The 18880-nt window shown below is 41.2% G+C and overlaps 1 protein-coding gene across 8 annotated transcripts in view; it reads right to left on the reverse strand.

Moving 5' to 3' along the window:
* spata13 (spermatogenesis associated 13) overlaps positions 1–18880 on the reverse strand; it is a 199631-nt gene that overhangs the window by 111659 nt on the left and 69092 nt on the right. For 2 of the 8 annotated variants that reach the window (XM_008108016.3, XM_062974648.1), the window contains exon 1: positions 6381–6648. The exons of 3 other annotated variants lie outside the window; for them this stretch is intronic. The gene's annotated coding sequence lies outside the window, so the exon portion shown is untranslated. Of the gene's footprint in view, positions 1–6380; positions 6682–18880 lie in introns of those variants that run through there. 3 more of the 8 variants (XM_008108015.2, XM_008108020.3, XM_062974652.1) reach the window with 3 other exon arrangements.

Raw genomic sequence — 18880 nt, forward strand, 5'->3', positions numbered from 1 at the left:
TCTTACCATTTTCACCTCTGAGACTCTCCTGCTAGCTAAAACAGGGTCGCCATAAATAGCAGTTGACTTGAAACACATGACAACAACCAAAACTTTTTCCTTGCCTTTGGACTAAAGAGAACTCAATGATCACACAAAATCTTAACATTGAGAGAATGCTTATATACCACCTGCCCAGTTCCCCAGCTCAGCCCAGGAAATTCAGAGCTACAGCCACCTGAATAGATGGGTTGGCAAGCTCAACTTGAAGATCTCTATCTTGAGAGAGTTCTTCTCACCTCCCACATAATGGGCTTTATTGCTGAATGGTTTATACTGAACAGGATTTCTTTAATGTCCCAGTCAGATCTGTTTTCTTGAATTTAAACCCATCAACTCTATTCTTGCCTTTAGAAGTAGCAAAGAACAATAGCCCCTGTCCCACAATAACTGTTTCAAAACCCATATGCCTGTCACAAAATGAATATCTGAATTATTTCAGTGGAATAAATTGATCCAGGACAATGAATAAAGTCTTCAAAGATAAAATATCAATGTATGCACGTGTACACACCCACATACTTTCTTGCCAGCACATTCCTCCAGGTTCAGACAAAACTGAATGAATTTGATAATGCATTTTAGAGAACTGGATAAACTGAAGGATGTACCTAAACTTAGATGTGGTCCAGAGAAAACTAACTTGATTAAAAATCTCCTGTGCCCACAGGATTTTTGAAACCCTGAATATATCCAAAACATGAATTTAAAATAGTCCCTTACATAACCTGCAAACATTAGGTGATCACTGAACATTTAACTGATCTTGGCAGGTTTGCTGGAGTTATACTTTTCATGTGGGCAAATCCTTCCTGAATAGTTTTTCCTATATAGTGAGCACAAAGCAAAGTTTTGTTTACTATTGTGATATGCCCCATACCAACCATCCATTTATATGAACAAATGGAACTTCACTCAATGATCTCACAAAATCATAACATGGGAAACTGTTTATATACCATTCACAATAGAACTTTACTATCAGTTGGTTTTCAAAATGGTCTTCCTCTCAGCAATTTTAAGGAACACAAACTCAGCCTGGAAGAAAACAAGAGCATTGAGAAGCATTCTTGATTCTTGCTTCTCCAAGAACCCAAAGTTGTCTGATTTAAGAAGGGAGAGCGCAGTGGGGACATCTCCTGCCGATGTTATCAGGCCGTTGAAACATAAGGAGGATCTACTGTGACATCTCCCCATTAGTTCCAACTAAGATAGATCCACTGAATCCACTTCTTAATACGAAGTCATCACTTATGGAAATGTAATCCGTTCAATAGGTTATCTTTATTTAGGATCAGCAATTCGACTTAGATCAGAAGGAGCTTTAAGAATGCTGCGTCTCATCACCATGAAGGCTTGGTGGTGCTTTCTTTAGCACTATTTTTACGAACTGTTTGGAAAATTTAATATTTTGGACTACAGTTCCTAGGATCCTGGCCATTGCTTTTTTAGGGATTCTGGGAACTGTGTTTCAAATGAAGTAACATTTTATGCTTCTGGAATTAATTGGACACAGTTGCTTACCTTTTCCTGTCCCCTTTAATTGGTAGTACTAATTGAAGATCATGAGAGACTCAGGGGAAAACATAACCTGTACTCCCATTTTCCTCATATTATGAATGTGAGAGATCATCATACCCACTGCTACTTCTATCTAGTGGAGGGGCTATATACACGTATTACATTTATATTCCCCACATGGAACTCAGGGCAAAATACATGGTCCTTTTCATTTCATCTACAATAACCTTATGAAATAGACTACCTAGATAGAATGGATGAATGACCCAGTATCAACAGTGATCGTTATTGCCAAGTGGACTTTGAACTTGAGTCTCCCTCATCCATGTCCAAATACTCTAATCACTAAAATTGTTTAAATGAATGACTGATTTAATAAATACACACCCACAAGTTTACTGTAATGTCTGCACAGAACTTACAAAAACATAAATGTACAATAGGTCCTCCACTTTCATAAGGGTTAGGGGTGCAGGACCCCTGAAAAAGTAATAAGTTCATTTTTTTTAATCTGAGAGAACATCTCTCTAGGAATCTCTATGTCTTACAGTGCAAACTCCACCGTAGGTTAACCATAAAGTTATGCTGGAATACCTTGAGATTGCTAGGAAGAAGGTATCAATCAAATCCATGAATGATCAAATTTGCTAAAGTTGGGTTGATGTGAGTTTTCTGTGCTGTACGGCCATGTTCCGTGTACCTCACAACCTCTGAGAATGCCTGCCATAGATGTGGGCAAAACGTCAGGAGATAATGCTTCTGGAACATGGCCAAACAGCCTGGAAAACACACAGCAGCCCAGTGATTCTGGCCATGAACGCTTTCAACATTGATAAAGTTAAATCTACAGATCTGGAGGACTAACTGTATATACCAGGCATGGACAAACTTGGGTCCTCCATGTGTTTTAGACTTCAACACCCACAATTCCTAAACACCTGGAGGGCTCAAGTTTACCCATGCCTGGTATATACACATGTGGACCTCCCCAAGTCACTGTGAATACTGCAAAATAAAAACTTCCAGTTGCATGGGGAGGACTGAGCATGGACAGAAGCTGAACACCTGCAGAACAGGAATAGCAATAATATGTGTGAACCTGCTCCTCCATAAAGATAACATGCTCTTCTTACACCTCTGGGCAAATATTTTTCAATCCTTCCTGGGCCCAGATCTGGGTCTAACATTAGGAAGAGTGAATCAGTTATCATAGGCAGCCCATTTATGAAAGGAGAACAAACAATTTAATCTACCGCTGTTGTTTTAGTGCCACGGATGAGAAGTAGTGAAAGTTGGGGGGGTTTTGTCTCACCTGTTGAAATAATACGAGCAGCCAGTTTTCGGTAATATGTACCTTTTGCTGAGTGAATACAATTTGAGGCTTTGCCTCAGGCAGCTACATTTCTTGGGCTGGTACCAGCTGTTCTTAACAGCTCCCAGAGGAGAAATAAGGCTTGTGACGAAAATTCAAAAAGTTCACTTGCAGACAGGTGGGTAGAAGGTGTCAAAGGGGAAGAAAGAATGGCTTTGACATTCTACAACTCAGCAGCATCTTTACATGATGTTCCTGTGCTCTCTATTTTCTTAGTTTCATGAGTCAATCTGGCTCCCACACAAGTAATTTGACACCGCATGAAATGTACACATGATTGTGAAGGGAAGGCAGAGAAAAAAGAGAGAGGGAGAGAACAGGAAGCATGATCAATGACCATTATATTCCTGGAGAAAAAATTAAATGTAGATGTGTTTGTGCCTAGAATCATAGAAATAAAAGACCCAAAGGGTCATCCAGTCCAACCCCTGCCATGCAGGAACACTCGGGGCCCTTCCACACAGCCATATAACCCAGAATATCAAGGCAGAAAATCCCGCAATATCTCCTTTGAACTGGGATATCTGAGTTCACACTGCCATATAATCCAGTTCAAAGCACATAATGTGGGATTTTATTCAGCTGTGTGGAAGGGGCCTTAATCAAAGCACCCTCAACAGATGGTCATCCAACCTCTGCTTTAAAAGCTCCAGTGTTCCCTGTTGATTTATGGCAATCCCATGAAGTTCACAGCTTTTCCTTAGAAGAACTCAGGGCCCTTGCAGACAGGCCCTATATCCCAGGATCTGATCCCTGGTTTTCTGCTTTGAACTGGATTATATGAGTCCGCACTGCCAGATAATCTGGGATAAACAGACATCTTCAGATATCACACTCAACTCTTGGAAAGATTCCATCAGCGTTGCCTCCGAAAAAAACCTTCAAATCTCTTGGGAAGACAGGCGGACAAATGTCAATGTGCTGGAAGAAGCAAAGACCACCAGCACTGAAACAATGCTCCTACACCATCAACTCTGCTGGACTGGCAATGTTGTCTGAATGCACGATCACCATCTTCCAAAGCAGTTGCTATACTCCCAGCTCAAGAACGGGAAACATAATGTTGGTGGGCAGGAAAAGAGATTTAAATATGGGCTCAAAGCCAACCTTAAAAACTGTGGCATGGACACTGAGAACTGGGAAGCCCTGGCCCTTGAGCGCTCTTAATTGGAGGTCAGCTGTGACCAGCAGTGTTGCGGAGTTCGAAGAGGCACAAATGGAGGGCTTAAGGGAGAAACTTGCCAAGAGGAAGGCACATCAAGCCAACCCTCACCGGTAGCACTTTCCACCCAGAAACGAATGTCTTCACTGTGGAAGAATATGTGGGTCAAGAATAGGTCTCCACAGCCACCTACGCATCCACCGCCAAGACACTACACATGGAGGGCCATCATCCTCAGGCTATGAGGAATTGCCTAAGTAAGTAAGTAGGTAAGTAAACAGAAAACCTGGGATCAGATCCTGGGATATAGGGCCTGTCTGGAAGGGTCCTCAGAGGGAGTTTTTCAATTTTTTCCCTCTGAAACATAGCCTTTAAAACCAGGTATTCTTTGGCAGTCTCCCATCCAAGTACTAATCAGAGCTCACCCTTTTCAGCTTCCAAAATCAAACAGAATTAGAGGCCTTTAGGGTATTACAGTCAAAACAATTAAGTACACATATATAATAAATATAATAAACATTTTCATTAACACAAAGCTTGGGTTAGTCACAATTGGGTTTTCTAATTCTGCTTCTCCTTTGATCCCAATGTCAAGGTAACCCTAAGTAAATAATGTTACGTTAGCCTTTGATCATGTCATTCAAGGTTTTTTTGATGAAGGAAAAACCTTGTACAAGTTTCACTCCACTGCCAGTTCTCAACAGACACATTTACTGCCCCGTTTGTTTTAAAACTGAAGAAAGGAAGCTTATAGAGCAGAACGAGCAAATAAATATTCACAAGGGCTTCGTTGCTTCAATAACTCTGGAGTGAGTCGATATAAGAGTGGGTCACACAAAGTGCTTGATCTCCAGTCCTAAGTTTGGGAACCTTCAAAGACCTAAGGTCGGTAGTCAGAGTCAAAAACCTGCATTTTCACATCAAAGGTTTGGAACACACTGTATAACAACAACAACAACAACAACAACAACTTGTATTTGTAACCCATCTCTCCTCACTGTTCGAGATGGGATATAGTATACTTCAAATACATTGATACATGAAATAATGGTGCATAAAAATGCATATATAAAACAGATCAAAGATTAAAAAACCAATATATAAAGTACAAGTGTGTGTGTGTGTGGACTACAGTTCCCAGAATCCTCCAGTCATGCTGCTTGGAGGAATCATAAAGGGCATCTATACCAGTGGTTCTCAACTTTCCAAATGCCACGACCCCTTAATACAGTTCCTCATGTCGTGGTGACCCCCCCCCCCAACCATAACATTATTTTTGTTGCTACTTTATAACTGTAATTTTGCTACTGTTATGAATTGCTATGTAAATTTCTGATATGCAGGATTTATTTTCATTCACTGGACCAAATTTGGCACAAACACCCGATATGCCCAAATTTGAATACTGGTGGAGTTTGAGGAAAATAGACCTTGACACTTGGGAGTTGTAGTTGCTGGGATGCATAGTTCATCTACAATCAAAGAGCATTCTGAACTCCACCAACTATGGAATTGAACCAATCGTGGCACACAGAACTCCCATGACCAACAGAAAATACTGGAGGGGTTTGGTGGGCATTGACCTTGAGTTTTGGAGCTGTCGCTCACCTATACACAGAGAGCACTGTGGACTCAAAGTCCTGACCTCCAGGTTGAAAAATTCTGCACTCTAGAATAGTTTGACACCACTTTGACTGGCATGGCTCAATGCTATAGCATTGGTAGTTGGTTGGGGCAACAACAGCCTTTGGCAGAGAAGGCTATAGGGACTTCATAAAACTACAGCTCCCATGACTCTATAGCATTGATCCATGGCAGCTAAAGTAATTTCAAGCTGCACTAATTCTACAATGTAGATGTGCCAATAGTCCAAAAAAAAAAAACCCTCCACTGCCAAGCCTAGCTTCAACCACTACAGTCATAGCAACTCCAACATATTAGAACCCGCTTCTATTTTAAGATTTCTTTTCCCCCCTCTAACCATGCCATTCCTTTGAAAGACTGATCACGCATACATTTCACTGGTAGCCCTATTTGAGGCAGATTGCCTTACAGTTAATTCTGAATGAATGGTGAATAGGTTTCGGATTCCACTTTTCCTCTCTCTCTTTGTTCTGGGCTTTATGGCACAGGATCTGTAATAAACCCGAGCTTTTCAGGCATTATCGATCCCCACGAGGCTTTAACCTCGTGCCCGGTGAACTTTTCCAACAACACACACACATCCCTCCTTGCTGTTGTAACTTTCCAGGAGATCAAAAAGAAAATAGAAAAGGTAAAACTTACCTGGCTGCGGAGAGAGCAGGAGAAGCACCGGGCACCTGCAAAGTCCTTCCTTCCACTGCTGAACTGAGCGAGCGGACTCCTTAATTATGATCTCCTCAGTAGCATAACATTAATAAAAAAAAGTTACCGTTTCAGCCTTTTCCCCCTTAGCAATGCCTCCGAGTCCAGCTGCGGTGTGACTAATATTTACTCTCCTAAAGCCTGGGCGAAGTACAGTCGGTACCTCCAGGTTTTTAACATGGATTATTCGGCACCTTCTCAGAACACCTCGCTGTTTTGAATAAGAACCCGTCTCTACCAATCAGAGCGCTCGGAACCTAACTTCAGCCACGCCCACCGCCTCTTTTCTTCCAGCCTTTCTAGCCTGACTGCCTTGAAAGAAGCTGGATGCGCTCACCTTGTAGAAGGAACGCAGTTTGACGCCACTTTAATATCTATGGCTCAGTGCTAGGGTGCCCTAAGAGTTGTAGTTTGGTAAGGCACATGCACTCTTTGGCAAAGATATGAAACTACATCTCACAGGATTCGATAGCATTGGGCCATGGCAGTTTTAAGTGGTATCAAGCTGCATTGTTTAGACCAGGGGTCCCCAAACTTTTTAAGCAGAGGGCTGGTCCACAATCCTTCAGACTGTTGAGGGGTCGAATTATCATTTGAAAAGAAATACAAACAAATTCCTATGCATACTGCACATGTCTTACTTGTAGTGCAACAACAACAACAACAACGAAAGAATACAATATTTAAAAATGAAAACAATTTTAACCAACATAAACCTATTAGGATTTCAATGGAAAGTGTGGGCCTGCTACTGGCCAATGAGATAGTCAAGTTAATTAGGATTGTTGTTGTTGTTGTGTGCCTTCAAGTCATGTCAGACTTTGGCCGAGCCCAAGTCTAAAATTAATTATTTATTTACTGCATTTATTTACTACATTTATATCCCGCCCTTCTCACCCCGAAGGGGACTCAGAACAGCTGTATGTACATACAATATATTATATTATTAGCATAACACTATATTAGCATCATATATTACTATATTGAACTATACTATACTATTATATCATATGTAATATATAACATAATTAATATTATTATATGGTATTACTATTAGTATTATATTGTATAACATAAGATTATTATCAATATTATATGTATATACAATATATTATATTATAAAACTGAGGGCAGGGGCCAGGTAAATGACCTTGGAGGGCCGCATCCGGCCCCCGGGCCTTAGTTTGGGGACTCCTGGTTTAGACAAACAGGTGTCAAACAGGGATGTTTCATTGCCCCAACCTTATTTTCCATTTTCATCAGTATGATACTTCATCTTGTTAATGGGAAGCTTCCCACCAGAGTGAAAATCGTCTATCGGACAGATGGCAAGCTACTTAGCCTCAGCAGACTGAAAGCCAAAACCAAGACCACAACAACATCTATTGTAGAACTCCAGTATGCCGATGACAACGTAGTCTATAGAAGTAGTTGCTCTCCTCCCAAGAATGTAGTAGTTCTTGGGAGGAGAGCAATGACCAGTCTCGCTAAAATAGTGAAGAGTAGAGACATCGCACTGACAACAAAGGTCCACATAGTGAAAGCAGTGGTATTCCCCATAGTAACCTATGGATGCGAGAGCTGGACTATAAGGAAGGCTGAGCGAAGGAAGATAGACGCTTTTGAATTGTGGTGTTGAAGGAAAATCCTGAGAGTACCTTGGACTGCAAGAAGATCCAACCAGTCCATACTCCAGGAAATAATGCCCAGCTGCTCACTGGAGGGAAGGATATTAGAGGCAAAGATGAAGTCCTTTGGCCACATAATGAGAAGACAGGAAAGCTTGGAGAAGAGAATGATGCTGGGGAAAACGGAAGGAAAAAGGAAGAGGGGCCAACCAAGGGCCTTGAGGTGACTGGCTTGACCTTGAAGGAGCTGGGGAATGGCCACCGCCGATGGAGCGCTCTGGCATGGGCTGGTCCATGAGGTCACGAAGAGTCAGAACGAATAAACAACATGGTAGCATGGTGTGGTTAACATGGTAAAAGTTATGAACGAGGAAGCATAGACAACTGGTCCATGAGGTCACAAAGTGTTGGAAGCAACTGAACGAATAAATAACAACAACAAAGTAGTTTGTACGGATTCAGAAAAAGATCTACAAACCGCTCTAAACACCTTTGCAGAAGCTCGGCCTCTCATTGAACATCGGGTAAACTCAAATGTTCTTCCAGCAGTCACCAGCCAATCCCTCTGCAATGCCAGAAATACAGCTTAATGGTGTAACGTTAGAAAATGTTGACCATTTCCGCTACCTTGGCAGCCACTTTTCCACAAAAGTCAACATTGACACTGAAATACAACACCGACTGAGCTCTGCGAGTGCAGCATTTTTCCAAATGAAGCAGAGAGTGTTTGAGGATCGGGACATCCATAGGGATACCAAGGTGCTTGTTTATAAAGCTATTGTCCTCCCAATCCTGTTATATGCCTGCGAAACGTGGACGGTCTATAGACGTCACACTCAACTCCTGGAACGATTCCATCAGCATTGCCTATGAAAAATCCTGCAAATCTCTTGGGAAAACAGGCGGACAAATGTCAGCGTGCTTGAGGAAGCAAAGACCACCAGCACTGAAGCGATGCTCCTACGCCATCAATTCCGCTGGACTGGCCACGTTGTCCAAATGCACGATCACCGTCTCCCAAAGGAGTTACTCTACTCCGAACTCAAGAACAGAAAACAGAATATTGGTGGGCAGGAAAAGATTTAAAGATGGTCTTAAAGCTAATCCTAAAAACTGTAGCATAGAAACCGAGAACTGGGAAGCCCTGGTCCTTCAGCACTCTAGCTGGAGGTCAGCTGTGACCAGCAGTGCTCTAGAATTTGAAGAGGCATGAAAGGGAGAAACTTCCCAAGAGGAAGGCGCATCAAACCAACCCTGACTAGGACTGCCTTCCACCTGGAAACCGATGTCCTCACTGTGGCAGAACATGCAGGTCAAGAATAATGTGGATTATCTGATTCGATAATCTGGATTATATGGCAGTGTAGAAGAGGGCTGAGTCTACACGGCCAGATAAACTGGAATAAATAGATGATCTGGGATGAGATCCTGGGATGAAGGGCAGTGTAGATCCATCCTCAGGCCTCTTGTACACTGCCATATAATCCAGATTATCAAAGCAGATAATCCACATTATCTGATTTGAACTGGATTATATGAGTCTACACTGCCATATAATCCAGTTCAAAGCAGATAATCTGAATGTTATATGGCAGTGTACAAGGGACCTCCATCAGAACAAATGGGAATAGGCTAGTGCGATGTTACCCAATCTAGGCCAATCCAGAAATGGCAGACTATAATTTCCATTATCCCCACCCATCATGACCACTGGGGATTATAGGTAGTGCAGTACAAATAACATCAAAGCTCCCAGGTTCCAGAGGGCTACTCTAGTGATTCTAGTCTCATTAGGGCCCATGTTCTATAAACAATGGCAAAATTTCAGAGTTTCTCTTGTCACTGGTTAAGTATTGGGGAGATACATATGCATATATATGGTTGGACTGCGGCACACACTGAGTTTCTTCATGGGCAGGGGGCTATTTCCTGCTAAACACACATAGATTCACACAGATGTGATTCAAATACAGAAAAGTATAATATTTTTAGTGTCATCCATCCAGTGGCTGTGCAGCACACCTTCAGGTAAGAAAGGATCTAGCGTTATGGTGAAAACATTTTGAAATATGAAACACTAGTCATTGCTAATCTCTGCAGTTCCTTCTGGGTGCTCTTGTTTGTGCTCCTTAACATCTCAGCAAGTCAGAACATTCTGTCCACTTCTCACCATTCCCTCCCCCTTCCTCCACACACACTTAATTAAGCCTTTCTGTATTAAATGTAATCATTTGAGAGGAAGCCCAGTCCTGTTTGATGTATCCATCTGTTAGAAGGATATGCCACTAGTTCTAATGAACAAAATACTGCAATTGTACATGAGCAGTCACATAATTTTCAGGCTCATCTTAAAACTGGTATCTTCCGTGAAAGACCTTGAGTATATCTGAGGATAACTGGTACAGTGAGTACTCTAAATTTTGATGGCTCATGGAGACAGGCTCAATTGCTAGATCAGTTCAAAGAGGGAATCATTGATTTATCCACTATATCAAGAATGGTATTGATATAGTTTTTGTTCTACTGCAACTCCTAGTAGCCATGGCTAGGATGCTGGGAGCTGCAATCCAAAAACATCTGGCAGGCTACACTTTCCTTTCCATGCACTTCATGTTTGGCAAAAGATTCTGGCATTTATAATATCAAAAGTCATGGAGGACTGCCAAACAAGGAAATCCATTCTTGCCTCTGATCACTGATTGGAGATAAAACCACCTTAAAGTGTGTAAACTTTAAGCATTCCTTTGTTTAAACTTGAAATATATTTAAAGAGCAGGTTAATCAAATCAAAGAACAGAGCATTGCTTTGCATGCCTGACAGCTGCTGCACCAGAGCTAACTTTTGAGCAGGCGTTTATCGTATATGAAGCTCTTTAAATATTCTATTCATAACTCACTATGCAAGCACCTTAGGGTGTATTATTAGAATATTTTATAACCTCACTTTCAGCCAGCAGAAGAGCTAAACATGGTCTATTTGAGTTGCTATGCCCTTACTAAAAATGGGAAGCCCAAACATTGATTCAAAGTGAAAAATATTTAAATACTAGCTTGCGTATCTGATGGTGCCCAGGTTATTTGAAAAGGGCAATGTAAGGATGTAAGGTAATATCAGTTTGGTCATATGTTATGCTATTTCTTAGAAAAAAATGGAGTCTTTGCTTTTGTTTTTGTTTTTTAATGAATGCTCCCATTAGAAAATGCATTAGGATATGGGTGAACTACAGTTCCCAAACATCTTAGGTCAATCGTCCCCAAACTCCTCCAGTATTCACAGTTGGCCATGCTGGGTCTGTGTGCCAAGTGTGGTGCAGATCCGTCGTTGGCTGGGTTCAGTGCTTTCTGGATAAAGGTGAACTACAACTCCCATATGCCATGGACAATCACCCCCATATCCTGCCGATATGCACAGTTGGCCATGTTGGGTCTGTGTGCCAAGTTTAGACCAGATCCATAATCTGCCGGACTCAATGTTCTCTGAATACGGGTGAGCCATAACTCCCAGATTTCAAGGTCAATCACCCCCAAAGTCCACCAGTATACAAAGTTGGCCATGTTGAGTCTGTGTGCCAAGTGTGGTTCAGATCCATCATCTCCTGGGTTCAGAGTTTTCTGAATACAGGTGACCTATAAATCTCTTATGTTGGTCAATCATCTGCAAAGCCTACCAGTATTCACAGTTGGCCATGTTGGGTCTATGTGCCAAGTTTGGTCCAGATTCGTAACTTGCTGGGTTCTGTGTTTTCTGAATACGGGTGAACTATAACTCTCTGATGCCAAGGTCAATCACCCCAAAGTCCTCCAGTATGCAAAATCGGCAGCGTTGGGTCCCAATGACCCCAGATCCGTCATTGGTGGAGTTCAGAGGGCTCATGGAAAACAGGTGAACTATAACTCCCAGAGTTAAAGGTCAATCGCTATGGAGTAAATACAAATCTTACAGACATACTGCAAAAATGTCAAGCTAACATCTTTTGTGAATTTTGAACTTTCTAAAAATGATATATAAATCAGCATTTAACTCTCTAATTACATCTTTAAAAAAAAAATAATGTGAACCAAATTCTTCCCAAGGAAATCAATAAAGGTTGAAAGTGTTTAACTTTTGGCAGAACCACACCATATAAAAATGCATAACTTTTGTTAGGGATAATGTCAATTTGTTCTATGAATCCAAGTAAAATCAATGCTTATCTTCTTTTCAAAGTTAATATAGTTTCACTGAGCCAATAGAGGCATCCACTCTGCCTTATAAATATTTTATAAGATACTACTAGGTCTGCTTAACATACCATTCCTAGCGAAAAATACATACTGGGGTTGCGCTCAGTATTAGCTTTGCTTATCTGCAGCAGGTTTCGACCAAAATATTGTACTTATGACTGTTTACTTTCTTCCTTTAAGCACCACGGAGTATTTGACTTGAAAATGACAGGATGAGGCAATTTCATTCCTCATCCTCAGTACTATGCTGTAAGAATGTATTCATTAAGTCATGGAAAACTTCCATGTAATTCTAGAAAGAAAAGAGTCTGTGCGTGCATGCACACGTACACAGAGACAATTGGACGAGCAGTGACAATCTATAGTTTTGCAAGGCTAGGCTTCCTCAAATCACAGGTCCATAAAATATTTACATTCCAAATACAGTAGAGTCTCACTTATCCAAGCTAAACGGGCCGGCAGAAGCTTGGATAAGCGAATATCTTGGATAATAAGGAGGAATTAAGGAAAAGCCTATTAAACATCCAATTAGGTTATGGTTTTACAAATTAAGCACCAAAACATCATGTTAGACAACAAATTGGACAGAGAAAGTAGGTCAATATGCAGTAATGTTATGTTGTAATTACTGTATTTACGAATTTAGCACCAAAATATCACGATATATTGAAAACATTGACTACAAAAATAGCTTGGATTATCCAGAGGCTTGGATAAGCGAGGCTTGGATAAGTGAGACTCTACTGTATAATGTCTCCAGAAAGGTGGAATAAGAATGGTACTCCTTGGTGAGTTTTGTAGCATCTTCAAGAATAACTATTTCATTTTGCATAGTTTTTTTATTAGAACTCTTTTATCAGACAAACAAAAGCTTATGGCAAATAAAAAATGTTAGTTTTCAGTAGACACTAAAACCCTTTTTTGTTTCTTATGCAACTGTCTAACATAGTTTCCTCCTTGGAAATTTCTCTGTAATGGCTTTGTATCTTTGTTTGGTCATATTCGTCATTCACCCTATGCTTGCTTCTTGCCTTTAAGCTTCCACATTTCATTTTCTCTAAGGAAAATCTAGGGAGCTAGCACAACTGTATGATTGGACTGACATTGCTTGGTTGCTCTGTTTGAAAGCCTCTAGTCATCTCCCTAGGTCAAGCAAAGACAATGGCTTTGGAAACACCTTTGGTTGATTCTGCAGAAAATGACTTTGGAGACAGAAATTAGAAAAATTGCTTTTTGAATGATAACTTCCCAAAATATCGCACTCAGCACTAGTTTTGCCATTTTGCCAGGTTGTCTTTTGATCTGCCCACTCCATCCCTGAACAGACTCAGAAGTGGAGTGGGCAGATCAAAAGACAACCTGGCAAAATGGCACTAAAAGAATCCTCCACCGTTTGCGACTGTGGAGCAGAGCAGACAACTGTGCATCTGTGTGCTTGTCTGAAGTGTCCTGCCTCATGTACAGAGGAAGAATTGTTTGAGGCTACAGACAATGCAATCACTGTTGCCCGTTTTTGGTCAAAAGATAGCCACTTGTGCTCCTTCTATTTTTATCAGTTTTATACTAATTTATGCAATGCTTTTGATACAAAATAAATAAATAAAGCACTGGTTTAGGGTTTATGGAAGTTGTAGTCCAAAAAGTGCCATGGCATACAATCTCAGGAAACCACCCGGAGACAAAAATTTCTCCACTAACACAAAAAAACCCAAGGCTTTCACCACAAAAATCTCACCAAGCCCTCAATATCTCCACTGTTGGAGGAACAAGTGATTCAATGGTTCTCAACCTGTGTGTCCCCAAATGTTTTGGCCTTCAATTCCCAACAGCTGGTAAACTGGCTGGGATTTCTGGGAGTTGTAGGCCAAAATACCTGGGAACCAACAGGTTGAGAACCACTAGATTACACGATCATCTGGAATGATCTGTCCACAAGAATGGAGTCTCCTATCCCCTAAATCAGTACACGTTAGACAATATAAGGTCTGACATGACTGTATATATTAGACAAGATATAATCAAAGACAAGTTCATGGTTGCCATGAAAAACATTAAACAGAAATGCAATAGTGCTCTGATCATTGGCAGAAACGTTCATATTCATGAACAGTATGACCACTACTTAGTCATGATTTTGACACTATTAATACGATTTGAATTTGCCCCTCAACCTATCTTACCCAGCATCAGCTGCATTTTTATCATGTCAGAAGCGACTTGAGAACATACTGCAAGTCGCTTTTGGCATGAGATAATTGGCTGTCTACAGAGACGTTGCCCAGGAGACACCTGGATGTGTAGCCATCCTTCTGAGAGGCTTCTATGATTTCTCTGCAAGTTAGAGATGACAGACAGGAACTCACTCCGTCTCATGGATTCAAACCGGCAACCTTCAGGTCAACAATCCAACCTTCAGGTCAGCAATCCAGCTGGCACAAGGGTTTAACCCATTGCACCATCAGCTGTATCAGCTGCATGGGAAGGAGGGTTATTCTGCATGTCTGAATGATGTTCCTGTTAGATTTTTGGGAGAAGGGTTGGGCCAGAAGAAGTTGCATACATAAGTACTTAGTTAAGTATTTCAAGCATAGCCAAAAGTCTAGGACAAGTAGATCAGAACTATAACTGATTTTGCTGGGTCAGCAATCAAATATAAATTCCACATAAGTAGTTTTTAAAACCCATAAGGAAAGAATGATTTATAGCTAGTTAGATTAAGATAATACCAGTACTGACAATGAAATGGAAGCAGGAGGAATATAGGGATGCACTTTAATCGGTAATAACTACAATTCCAATATGCTGATTTTAGCAAACGCCACTCCAGATGTCCAGACATTTTTCATATTTTGCAGCCAGCAGAGAAGCATTTGCTTGTAGGTACAGAAATGTTTTGCTGGATTCTAGCTTTTGCCTTTAGTATCTTGCCATCACTTCAGGTTACACAATGTGGTTATTAATCAGAACCCTATACATTAAAATGAATTAAACATGTGTTTTGGTGAGATATATATACACACACACACACACACACACACACACACACACACCAAGTGGTTAGACACATAAATGCTAGAAGATGTGAATATATGACATTGCTTTATAAATGTTAACATTTCCCCAATATGGAGGCCCAGGTGTCAGCTGTTTCCAATAAAGCCTTTGCACAGTTAAAACTTGTGTGCCAGCTGCGCCCATACCTTGAGAAGCTAGATCTGGCCATGGTGGTCCACACCTTGGTTACATCCCATTTAGACTACTGTAACGCACTCTATGTGGGGCTGACCCTGCAGAGTGCTCAGAAATTCCAACTACTCCAAAGAGCTTCAGCCAGATTATTTACAGGTGCTGGACACGGGGAGCATACCATCCCTCTTCTAAAGCACCTTCGCTGGCTACCAGTCTGTTTCTGAGACCAATTCAAGGTGCTGGTTTTGACCTTTAAGGCCCTAAATGGTTCAGGTCCAACTTACTTATCTGACCACATCTCTTCATACCAACCTATCCAAACCTTAAGATCATGAGGAGAGGCTCCGCTCTCGCTTCCACCACCATTCCAAATGTAGTTGGCGGCAACAAACACCCTCTCCAGGGAGATCAAATTGGCATCCTCCCTACTATTGTTCAAGCAATAGCTGAAAACTTTCCTATTCAAGCAAGCCTTCAGTGTATAAACTTTAGGCTGAAGAGATGAGAAGGTTTAGTCCTTACTTGACAGTGCTAAGTGCAATAAGATGTGTTAAGACAGCTCAATACTGAATATGGTTTTAAATGCTTAGTTAAGTTTTATTTTGATTGCTTATAATGTCATATTTGTGCATTCAATTGCTGTTGATTTTGTATTGTATTTTAACATTGGAAGCCGCTTTGGGTCCCTACAAGGGAGAAAAGTGGCATATAAATAAATATTTATTATAATAATAATTAATAATATACCAGCTGTCAAAATTTATGCAAGGCCTACATTATGGTCAGCTTTCCAAGCCTGTGGTGAGTGTCAAAGTAGAACTGAGCAACAATTATTATTTTGTCCTTCCCCCTTACAAAAGTCTGCTAAAGTAGATAGATTAGCTGCCTACTTCACCAAGGGCTTGAGATGGTGCACATTCCACTGAAGTACTTTTAATTATGATATCTTTAATGTAATATGAGAAAACACCCTTTTCGGTTACATGAATCTGATAAGGACTCTGCCTACAAAGACTTGTCTGATAAGAACCCACTTTGAAGCAAGCATGAGAAACATGTAGCTTTCTACATGTTCTGGACTGTATCTCCCATAATATCTCACTATAATCACATATTATCATCACTAAGAGAGATGGGAGTTGCAGCCCAATAACTGCTGGATGGCCACACATTCTGCAGCAAACCACGATGCACTGCCCATTACTCTGGACTGTGTCTGCACATCTCATGAAAGAGTTAATTTCTATAGGGACATGTAGTTAAAGCAACTGACTGTGAAATTGCTGTGGGACACAGTTCTACAAAGGAGAACCTATTCCAATGACATAATGTTTGCAATTTGATAATCTCCTGCCAGGAACGTTTGCTCCTAACATTTTCTGGGCAGAAAAGGGAGTCAAACCAGTTCCTTCCTAGCTTCCTTGTGTAGTTTCACTTACATGGTTGCATCAGTCTGGAGGAGGAGAGGCGGGAGTCCAGCTATTTCCTTCCGGAGCCTTAAATTGCTTAAGTACAAACCCAATTCCTCTTTTTGTGTGGGTTGGCTATACAACAATAGTAATCCTCTGAGTACACCTGACCAGATCTTGTTGCATTGCAAGTTATTTACCTTTGGCCAGAACTGCTGGGGTTTACAATGCAAAAACACCTAGAGGAACACACCAAAGGGATAGTTGCGGCAAAGGAGGGACAAAATAAGGGCATCCCCACCCTATAAAAATCCTGTTCTGTCCCCCCCCCCCCCCCCCCAAAAAAAATTCCCTTCCATTTCCAAATTTCAAACATTGCAATTATTCAAAAGTTCAGCTTGGCATTTAGAAATACTGTTTCAGTATCCAAGGAAAAAGAACAGGCAACATGACCAAATGCATGTGAATCTACAAATGGAAGCATTCTAGGTGTGGACCATCATCAGTGTCTCTGCTGTGTTAATAATAATAATAATAATAATAATAATAATAATAATAATAATAATAAACAACCTTATTTGTATACAGTTCTATCTCCCCGAAGGGACTCAGGCCGGTTTCCAATATAGGTAAAGCATTCAGTTACCAACACAAAACTAAACAATACAACTGTAATAATTGTAATTGGGGCCCGGGCTGTGGCGCAGGCTGTTGAGCAACCAGCTGCAGCCAGCTGCAACAAATCATTCTGACCAAGAGGTCATGAGTTCGAGGCCAGCTCGGAGCCCCGTGTTTGTCTTGTCTTTGTTCTATGTTAAGGCATTGAATGTTTGCCTTATATGTGTAATGTGATCTGCCCTGAGTCCCCTTCGGGGTGAGAAGGGCGGAATATAAATACTGTAAATAAATAATAAATAAATAAATAATAAAACATAACATAATTACTATTTAAAAAAACATACTCATTTAGAATTAAAAACCAGTTTCAGTACTACTCCACTGGGTGAAATTCAACTGCCAATGGTCAGGATTCCAGGGTGGGCCTAAACAACTATGAGAGGCTGAGCCAAGGCTAGTGCAACGAAGTAACATAGAGATGGGGGGTGGGTAAAGTGCAAGCTGATGGCCAGGATAAGGCCTGGATTACTCGAACTCAAGGCCTAAAAGGTAAAGGTAAAGATTTCCCCTGACGTTAAGTTCAGTCATGTCATGGAATTTCTGAGCACCCTTCAGGGTCAGTCCCACATAGAGTGTGTTAAAGGTTAAGGTTTCCCCTGACGTTAAGTCCAGTCATGTCTGGCTCTGGGGGTTGGTGCTCATCTCCATTTCTAAGCCGAAGAGTATTGTGCCAAGGAAGAAGGATAGCGACGGGGCTTGCCTTATCTCTTTGGGAAGACCATTCCAAAGGTGGGGGGCCACCACCGAGAAGGCTCTCTCCCTCGTCCCCACCAATCACATTTGGGATGGTGGTGGGAGAGAAAGGAGGGGCTCCCCAGAAGATCTAAGAGTCTGTGCTGGTACATAGGGAGATGTGTGATTGCGGGGATACGCAGGGCCTGAACTGTTCAAGGCTTTATAGGTCATAACCTGCACCTTGAATTGGGCCCGGCAACTAGAAATGTGGGAAGCAGCCTGACAAAGTTCTCAGCCTATATCTATATTTTACCCATCTACTAATATAATATAAAAATAATACTGGAAACCATGCCCTATGAGGAATGGCTTAGGGAGCTGGGTATGTTCAACCTGGAGAAGAAGAGCTTAAGACATGATGTGAGAGCCATGTTTAAATATCTGAAAGGATAGAGCAAAATTGTTTTCTGCTCCCGTAGTGAATAAGACACAAAATAATGGATTGAAACTGCAAAAAAAGAGATCCCACCTGAATATTAGGAAGAATTTACTGGCATTAAGAGGTGCCCAGTAGCTGCGAAGTCTCCTTCTCCGGAGGTTTTTACATAAAGACTGTGTGGCCATCTGTTAAGAGTGC

Source organism: Anolis carolinensis, chromosome 3, assembly GCF_035594765.1.
Source record: "Anolis carolinensis isolate JA03-04 chromosome 3, rAnoCar3.1.pri, whole genome shotgun sequence".
NCBI lineage: Eukaryota > Metazoa > Chordata > Lepidosauria > Squamata > Dactyloidae > Anolis > Anolis carolinensis.